General features: G+C 45.0%; 1 protein-coding gene across 1 annotated transcript in view; it reads left to right on the top strand.

Moving 5' to 3' along the window:
• Pdilt (protein disulfide isomerase like, testis expressed) overlaps positions 1-9,454 on the top strand; it is a 51,569-nt gene continuing 42,115 nt past the window's right edge. The window contains exon 1 of the mRNA XM_036179384.1: positions 1-236. The gene's annotated coding sequence lies outside the window, so the exon portion shown is untranslated. The remainder of the gene's footprint in view (positions 237-9,454) is intronic.

The raw sequence follows: 9,454 nt of genomic DNA, 5'->3' as shown, positions 1-9,454 counted from the left end.
AGAACACTGCTTCAGAGGCAGCTGTGGCCTCCATGTGCTCAAGTAGGAACTTCATTTCTGCCCCTGGATTTCTCAGGAACATCCATTAGTAGACAGGTCCTGCTCTCATCAGAAGGAGAAACTTAAGGCCTGCTCTTCAGACTCCCATATCCCCTCTGAAGTGCCACAGAGCTGATTGCCCCAGCTCAACGTGGTCCTACAGCCCAAGAGCAGGAGGGTAATCCAGCTCCTTGCAGGTATGAACTTTGGGAATAAGACCATTTTGATTGACAGGTGACCTTCCTTCTCTCGAGAGTATATTTAAGATGGCTACACATTAGGGTCAATGCAATGGATTTATAAGCTCAGCATAACCCTACCCCAGACCTATTAAATAAGAACCTGCTGGGTTTGGACTCAAGCATTAGTACTTGTGAGAAACTCCTCTATTTGAAAACTCACTCAAATAGGCCATGGACTTCGTTGTGGGGATTAAATGAAGCCATCCAATTACTCACCAGTCACTGAGCATTAAAATAGGTCCAGGCATGGTTCTAGGAGGTGGGGAAACAGCCACTAACAATTCTATTCATTTATATTTAACAACTTTAAAGATCCAGATGCGGTGGTTTATTATCTCATATCTCAGCACTTGGGAAGTTGAGAAGGTGGAAAGATGAGGAATATCTAATCAGTCTGGGCTACGAAGTGAGTTCCAGACTGACCTCAGCTACTTAGTGTGACCATGTCTTTAAAAAGACAGTTCAAAAATGAAACAAGAAGTACCCAAGTAAACAAAAGCAAACTGAAATATGAAGCAAACGCTGGTGACTAGGAGGGCAGAGTGCTGCAGGTGGAGGGAAGTGAGACCAAGTGGCCTTGGAAGCCTCCTCCCCTGATAGCTGGTATGTGAGCTGGGCGACTCCTGGTGCCCATGGGTGAGTACTCTAGCAGGGGCTTCTATGTAGGAATCTAAGGGCTCCTAAGAGTCTCAAGAGGTGAGATTAAACAAGTTGTAGGCAGAGGCAAAGTCCTAGAGTGGAATGGGGGAGGAACCAAGGTCACAGGGCATTAAGGACAAGGTCTAGAAGCACTGGACCCAACAGAATAACACAGGTTTTGGATGATTCGTATTGACAGATCACAGGAACCTTTCCATAAAGAGAAGCAACTTGGTCTAGTTCATACTAAAAATGGAGATCTTTGACTGTTGTATGTGTGTCGGGAATGAGGACTACAAAAAATGGAAAACCATCAAGCATCATATGGTCTGGATAAGAGCCCATGGTGGTTGGGATTTGGGGGTCTTGGTGGAATCCTGATGGACAAGATCCCACAAAAGGGCTGCTTGGGAACACCCCTTTAGTGTCAGCTGTTCTTACCAAGGGGGTTCCCATTCCAGTCACTTTCCCCTGAAGTGGGGACTGACATTGAATCTGAGCTTGGAATTTTTAGGACTGAGCAGGTGAGAGGTGTTTAGGTGAGAAGACTCCAGCAGGACCCGCGAAGGATGCTGGCCACAGAAACAGGCAGATACAGAAAGAATGAGGTCCACACCCAGGTAAAGAATGTGCGGGGCACAGTGCCAGCATGGGTGCCGAGGTTGAAGATCTCCCAGAGATGATGTAGAGGAAGCTTGGGTTTCAAGGGACTCTCAATAGAGAGAGCAAGAGGCGCGGAAGTGATGGCTTGGAATAGGGACTTCTCCACTCCTCGAGAGTGCAAACAGTTCATTTATTTGTTCGAGGTAGCCCCGCGTTCCCTGAACAAAGATTTCTACCATCACCCTGCTTTACATGCTGAGCTGACCCCAACCTCCATCATGTTTCAGTCTTTCCTGCTGGCTTTTGTCCCTCATCCCTTCTCAGCCTTCTCCTCTTTGTCTTATCTGCTTGTTTCCCAGCAGAACACAAAGACTCTAGTCTGTCCTATTCACTTCTGTGTCTTCTGTGTTTAGAAGGGAAGGCAGGGGTTGGGGATTTAGCTCAGTGGTAGAGCCTTTGCCTAGCAAGCGCAAGGCCCTGGGTTCGATCCTCAGCTCAAAAAGAAAAAAAAAAAAAAAAAAGGGAAGGCAGCATGCTTCATGACCCCAAAAATACTTAGTGAGTGAACAAATTGTTATTTATTAAGCTACACAATGTTATTTATTAAGCGGCGCTGTTTACCATGTGAGAGAAGCCACAAGGCACAACAAAACTCACTCTAAGAACTTAGTAAGGGAAGGGAATAGAAGGGGTGCGCATAGGCCTATGCGATGACTGTGCAGGAAGAAAGGGAAGGAGTAGGTGGAACCCGTTTTTATAGGGCCCCCACCCTGCACATGCGCATCTGGACTTACATAGCTATGCCACGCATGCACATAGATTACGTGACCACGCTGTGGGCAGATTACGTGATCATGCAGCACATGGATTACATAGGACATAAGGCCCTAGGATGACTAAGCATCTTGCCTGGCTACGGACAGCACATGCGCAGTCATGGAGCTGGGGTAGTGGCTAGGAATTCTAACATTCCGGACTCTGGGTTTTTTTTTTTTTATAAAGAATGGTGGGTGAACAGGAATGGGGATGCTGTGTCTCCTGAAACTGCTTCCAGCTGGCTTGATGGGTGTCGGTTAACTTTTGGGGGTAGGGAAGGGGACTTTTGAAGGTAGCTGGACTTCCTGAGCTAGTTGATTGTCCTCCGCTGCTTTGGGAATTGTCCATCACCTTCTGCTGCTTCAGACCCTATGGAATTGCCCACTTGGATCTGAAAGTTTGGGTCTGACAAGGTGCTAGAGAGGGAGAAGAAAAAGTTTAGAAAAAAATTTACCTTGGGGGGTTCCCGAGGAGTCCCAGAAAGGGGGGTGGTGGTCCTAGGACCAGGAAAGTTTGAATTATACTTATCTGAAGTGGATCTGACCTGTCCAGGTAGATTCAAGCTGGCTCTGGAGCTTGGAAGAATTTTTTTTTTAACATATTAAGAAACAGCCACAGGGAATTTAAAATCTAGAGCTGGTAGCCATGGTATTATAATGTTTAGTACTCTGTTATCAGAATTTTGTTAGTATTAGAGAGAGAGAGAGAGAGAGAGAGAGAGAGAGAGAGAGAGAGAAGAGAGAAGAGAGAGAAACCTGGAACATGCTTTTAATTTATTATTATTATTATTATTATTATTATTATTATTAATTAGGTTTTTTATCTGAAAATATGGGAGTGTTAAAAGGCAAAGAGGTTGGGAGAAGTAGCTTTTTTTCTGAGAAGGTCAGAAATAGTAGGCTTAAGTCCCCTAAAGTTCTGGAGGGAGAGAGGGTACTGAGCTTGGGTAATGTACCTGGTAGGATCCTGCAACTGGATAATAATAGGGGGATGGTGCCTAGCAATAGAAGGGCTCTGGGTGTCCCAGGCATTGGGATCCACCTGAGAGGCTGGCAAGGGAAATGAGGTATTAGAGCTAGTAGGCTGGGTGGCTAGGAGGAGGAGAGGAGCAGCTGCTGAGTCTGGGGTCAGGCAAACAGAAGGAGCAAGTGAAATAAAAACTCCTTACCTTAGCTAGAAAATCTCTTCCCATTAGGGGGCACAGGGCAGGTTGGCACAACTAAAAATGTATGGGTGAGAGGGATACCCCTGAAAATACAATTAAGTGGTGAGATCTGGTGAGGTGGGTAAGGCTGTCCCCCTACCCTGACAATAGGGAGACAAGAAGGAGGGATGGGACTATAAAACCCCTTCAGGATTGAGTATCCAAAAGGAAGGAAATAGATCACCCTGATACTGTAATGGCTCTCCTCAGTCCCCTGTGTCAGGCTGGGAACTGAGCACCTTCAATCCTCACCCATCACCAAGCCTAGGGGATCAGCTGGAGGGTGGTCTTCAATCAATGTCCCCATGCCCCTTAGGTGCTTGGGGGCAGTCAGCTGACCAGTGTCCCTCTTGGTGGCACTTTGGACAAGGCCTAGATGGTGGCCCACATGAGGCAGGGCAGGCATGAACCCACTGGCCTTCTCTACCACATTGAAAACAGGGACCTGGAGGCCTTCAGATGGCTGGTCAGATAGTGTGTGCCAGAATTTGGTAGTTCTATTTACAGGCTTTCTCATCTTGTCCATGGTACATCTTAAATGTCACCACTAAGACTCTGCCTGTGTAGTCAGAGGCCCTCTCTCCAAATGCCTAAGTTTAGCCCTAAGGTAGGGAGAGCTTTGCAAGACAAAGTGGGTCAAAAGGAGCTGTTTGCCCTTTGTACTCTCGGGATCCAGACTAGTATATTGTAAGAGAGCCTTTGTAAACCATTCTAAAAAATGAGACGGATTTTCTTCTTTATCTTGAATTTGTTTTTTAGCTTTTCATAATTTACTGGTTTGAGGGCAGCCTTACAAACGACCTGCCAGGAGGCAGGTTATAAACCTATCCCTAGCTAGAGATCCACCCTGGGTATTGTAATCCCAATGTGGGTCCTGATTGGGAACGTCTCAGCCCCAGGTGGTTGGGCAGCATTAGTTTGATGAAGCTCATCTGCATGTATCCTAGCTTGCTCCCAAACTCATCAGTGCTCCTCAGGAAGTAGGTTATTAGAAAGTATCCTATATATATCATGAAAGATGAGGCTATAAGATTGAGTAATATATTGGAATTGTTTAATAAAGGAAGCAGAATTAGAGGTATAAGAGCCCAGGTTTTTTTTTGTTGTTGTTGTTCTTGTTGTTTGTTTTTTTTTTTTTTTTTTTTTTCTGAGAAATTTCTGAGAGAGAGAAAGGGATGGGAACCTTAACCAGTGCATCCACCCTGGCCACCTCTCACAAAGGGAGAATGGTTGTCGGGTTGGCTTGGCTATCAGGTTCTTTAGCAGTTTGAGAGTGAGTGACAGGAGGAGCAAAGGTTGGAGCCAGAGTTGGGTGGTTGGAGCAGCCTGATATTGGATGGGAGGAGGAGGCTAGAGGAGGATCCGAAGGGGCAGATGCCTGAGGAGCAGGATCAGGAGATGGAAGTTCTTTGCCAGGGTCCAGAGCAGTAGTCAGAGATTCCTCAGGTTCAGGTTGCATATAGTTAGGAGCATGTGGGCCAGAGAGAAGGAATCAAGAAAAGAGGGTTTAGAGATGAGATTAAAAAAAAAAAAACCTTGGATGTAAGGTAACTCTTTCCATTTGCCCATTTGCTGGCAGAAGTTAGATAATTCCTGTAAAATATTGGAGTTCAGTGAGCCATTAGGTGGCCATTTTTTATCGTTATCTAAGGGATATTTAGGCCATTTTTCAGTGCACAGGCAGACACGCTTAGAGGTTTTTAAATAAGGCATTAGGCTGAGAGGCTTGAGTTTCTAGAAGACATCCCAGAGGAGAGCTGGAACTAATAGGGTTGGAAGCCTCGTTTCCCGTGGCTGTGGCAAAGAGAAAAAAAATAAAAAATAAAAGTAAAAAAACAAACATAATCCAAGGGCTACAATCCCAGGCGTCCCCAAGATCAAACGAGGATCAACGATTGGCACAAGTCATTCAATGCTTCAGCAAGTGAGAGAATGAGGGCCGGGGGCATATGCAGCCCAAGACAAGCGTCTGACAGTGAGAATATCTCAGACCACAGTCATGGGAAATGGCTAGAGATTTCAGCTTGTGATGGGGGCCAACTGTAGCCAATGAGGGCTGTTGGTGGGGGCTCCCCCAGTCCCCAGGACACCAGAAGGATGCCAGATGATCTATGGTTGTTCCCACAGGTCCAGGGAACTGTTTATGCTGGCTGGTAAAGGGAAAACTCACAGTCAAAGCAGCCAGTGTTGTGTGAAGTGGTTGCCAGGCAAATGGAGAAGTGGGCAGTTGTAGGTAGAGCAAACTCTGGTACAGGATCCTGGGTGCAGGGTGCTAGGAGGGCCCACTTTATCTCAGCACCAGTATTATTAAGCAGCACTTTTTACCATGTGAGAGAAGTCATGAGGCACAACAAAACCCACTATAAGAATTTATTAAGGGAAGGGAATACAAGGGGTGTGCATAGGCCTATGCGATGACTGTGCAGGAAGAGAGGGAAGGAATAGATAGAACTCACTTTTATAGGTCCCCCCCCCACGTGCATATGGGCTTATGTAGCTATGCCATGCATGAACATAGATTACATGACCTGTCGCGCCCGCCTCGACCAGCAAGGAAGACGCGACACCTGGATCCTTCTCATCACAGTTTAATCAGACCTTTGATTAGTTACACTGTGTCTCTCTCCCTGGGGCAAGCCTCTCCCAGCACCTAAGTAGGGCTGGGCTGCCAACCCCAAGCAGCCACGTGGGCACTGTCCACAGGTTCACGCATATGCCAGCAACACACGAATCCAGCCACAGCCAAATAAGGAGCTGTTTACCATAAAGAGTGTTTGCCATCGGGAAGGCAGAGGGTAGAAGCCAGCACCATCTTTAGGGTGCGGCTACACGCAGCTCTCTACAGTTTCCCCCTTTTTGTTTTACAAAGCAACAGGCAAGAGTAGAGGTCTGATCTCTGTTAAAATAGAACATGTACTAATGTTTGTCCAGGCGTCGTCCACCCAGAGAACACTAGACCCGTCCGATACCCTTTTCACAGAGGTGGGAGTTAGGGTACCAACCCACATGCAATCAGACTTGCTCTTCTTGAGGTCAGCGTATCATAACCTCAAGTGCAGTGCGCAGGCCTCGCATCCTGTGCCTAAATATCTTTTAAAGTAGCCAACCAGGCTTGGGGAGACTGTCCTGCATCAATGGCCATAAAGGCTTGGACAATCATGGCTGCATGGCGACGCTGTGAGATCCTAATGCGACAAATGCACCACAAGCATACTAGGGAGGTGAGCACCAGTAAACCTACTAGGGCTCCTATTCCCGCCCACTCCTTCATGTGGTCCATGGCTGTAGCAATCCAGGAAGACAATCCCTCCACCAGTCCGGTATCCACTCGAGTCAAATTCACCGTGACAATAGCCACTCTCAGCTGGTCCATCAGGTTATTGAACTCTCCAGTCCAATTACCTAAAAGATAACTAGACAACTTTTTAGATAAATCTGCAGCATGACAATTGGAAGCATCCAAATTCAAAAAATTCAGAGTAAATAATGCAAGAGAAAGTCTGTCCTTAGGGGTACGGCCATAGCCTATTCCCCCTTTTTGTTTTTGAAGCAACTCCTTCAAGGAGCGATGAGCACGCTCCACAATGCCTTGACCTTGTGGATTATATGGTAGGCCATGTACAAGTTGCACATTCATCTGTTGACAGAAGGAAGTGAACTTCTGTCTAGTATATGCAGGACCATTGTCTGTCTTTAACTGTTGAGGCTTACCCCATGCTGCCCAAGCTTCTAAGCAATGAGCAATGACATGAGAGGCTTTTTCTCCTGCCATTGGGGTGGCATGAATGATTCCAGAACAGGTATCAACAGATACATGTACATATTTGACACGTCCAAATTCAGAGATGTGTGTAACATCCATTTGCCATATTTTTAGGGGGAGCAAACCACGAGGGTTAACTCCTAATCTAGAAGGATGATGAAAAATGACACATTGGGAACAATCTAGTACCACCTTTCGTGCCTCTGCACGTGAGATAGAAAACTTTTGTTGTAATGTCCTTGCATTAACATGAAATTCTTTGTGGAAAGCATGTGCTCGTTGTATGGCAGAAGCCACAAACATCCATTCCTGTCTAGTACACTGATCTACTATATCATTGCCTTCAGCCAATGGACCTGGCAGACTGGTATGTGCACGGATGTGTTGCACAAAAAAGGGATGTTTACGTTGCCAGATCAGTTTCTGTAATTGGCGAAACAATGAGCTAACCGGGCTAGAAGATTTGATGGGCCCTGCACATTCAAGGCTTTTCAAAGCATTAACAACATAACTAGAATCTGACACTAAATTAAATGCAAATGGACAAGCCTTGAAAACTTCAAGAACTATTGAAAGCTCCACCTATTGAGGTGCACCTGGCAAGAATTGATGCTTTACAGGTTCATTAGAATCCACCATATAAGCACCACAGCCTGTCTTAGACCCATCTGTAAATATAACATTTCCTGGAATGGGCTTTGAAGCAGTTACTTTAGGGAAAACTACAGGATGTTCTTTAAAGAAAGTTAATAGTGGATGTTTAGGATAATGGCAATCTATGTGTCCTGGATAGGAACAACGCAGTATTGCCCAATCATCTATGGCAGCACATAATACCTTGACTTGAGTAGAATCATAAGGAACAACTAGCGTTTGTGGTGACGTCCCAAAATATTGTAAACATTGTTGAATACCCTGTTGCGCAAGTAATGCCACGGCAACAGGATAATACTCAATTGATTTTGCAGGTGAGATTTTAGTATAAATCCATAACAAGGGTCCTTTCTGCCATAAAATTCCCGTAGGTTGTAATTGGGTAGGCAGAATGCACAGGGTAATATCCTCATTATTTTGTACTCTTTGAAGAAAAGCTCTTTGTAGTTTATCTTCTAATTTTGTTAAGGCTTCTCGGGCTGAATTGGTTAATTGCCTCGGTGAATCCAAGGCTGTATCTCCAATTAAAATATCATATAATGGTTTTAACTCATAATTGGCCATTCCTAAACTTCCTCTTATCCAATTTATATCTCTTAATAATTTTTGAAAATCATTCAATGTGCAAAGATGATCCTTCCTTAACTCTACCTTTTGTGGCATGATATGATGATTAGTTATTTTAGAGCCAAGATAATTGACAACTTTGCTCTGTTGCACCTTCTCAGGGGCAATACAGAGTCCCTTTTGCTTTAGCAGTTCTACAAGTGAGCTATATGCTTCTTGAAGAATGCTCTCCTCTTTTTTAGCTGTTAACAGTATATCATCCATATAATGGAGGCATTTCAAGCCAGGAAAACGTGCTCTCAAAGGTTCTAAAGCAGTTGCTACAGATAATTGACACATTGTAGGACTGTTGGCCATGCCTTGTGGCAATACAACCCACTGATATCTTTTATCAGGTTCCTCATGATTAGTGGACGGTAAAGTGAAAGCGAATCTCTCACTGTCCTTGCTATTCAGTGGAATGGAAAAGAAGCAGTCTTTAATATCTACCACAATAATAGGCCAATTTTCAGGCAAGGCTGACAGCAATGGAAGACCACGCTGTACAGGTCCCATAATTCTCATTTGTTCATTTATAGCTCTAAGATCATGTAACAATCTCCATTTTCCTGATTTCTTCTTGATGACAAATATGGGTGTATTCCAGGGAGAAAGAGAGGGTTTAATGTGCCCTTTCTCCAATTGCTCTTTCACTAATTGATATGCTGCATGTAATTTCTCAGAGGAGAGTGGCCACTGAGGAACCCAAACTGGCTCCTCTGTTACCCAGGTTATGGGAATGCCCTCCTCAGCGGCCCCTAGGAAAAACCCAACCCTTGTTTGGGTTTCCTAGGTACTGTTTGTATTGGCTCCTTTTTGCCTTGTAAAAATTTTCCCAGGCCAAAATCAGGATGACACCCCATGTTTTTCATAATATTTTTAGATTCT

The sequence above is a fragment of the Onychomys torridus genome, chromosome 1 (genome assembly GCF_903995425.1).
Source record: "Onychomys torridus chromosome 1, mOncTor1.1, whole genome shotgun sequence".
In the NCBI taxonomy this organism is placed as follows: Eukaryota; Metazoa; Chordata; class Mammalia; order Rodentia; family Cricetidae; genus Onychomys; species Onychomys torridus.
Note: the sequence above shows the minus strand (reverse complement) of the source record. Positions and strands in the feature narration are given on the sequence as shown.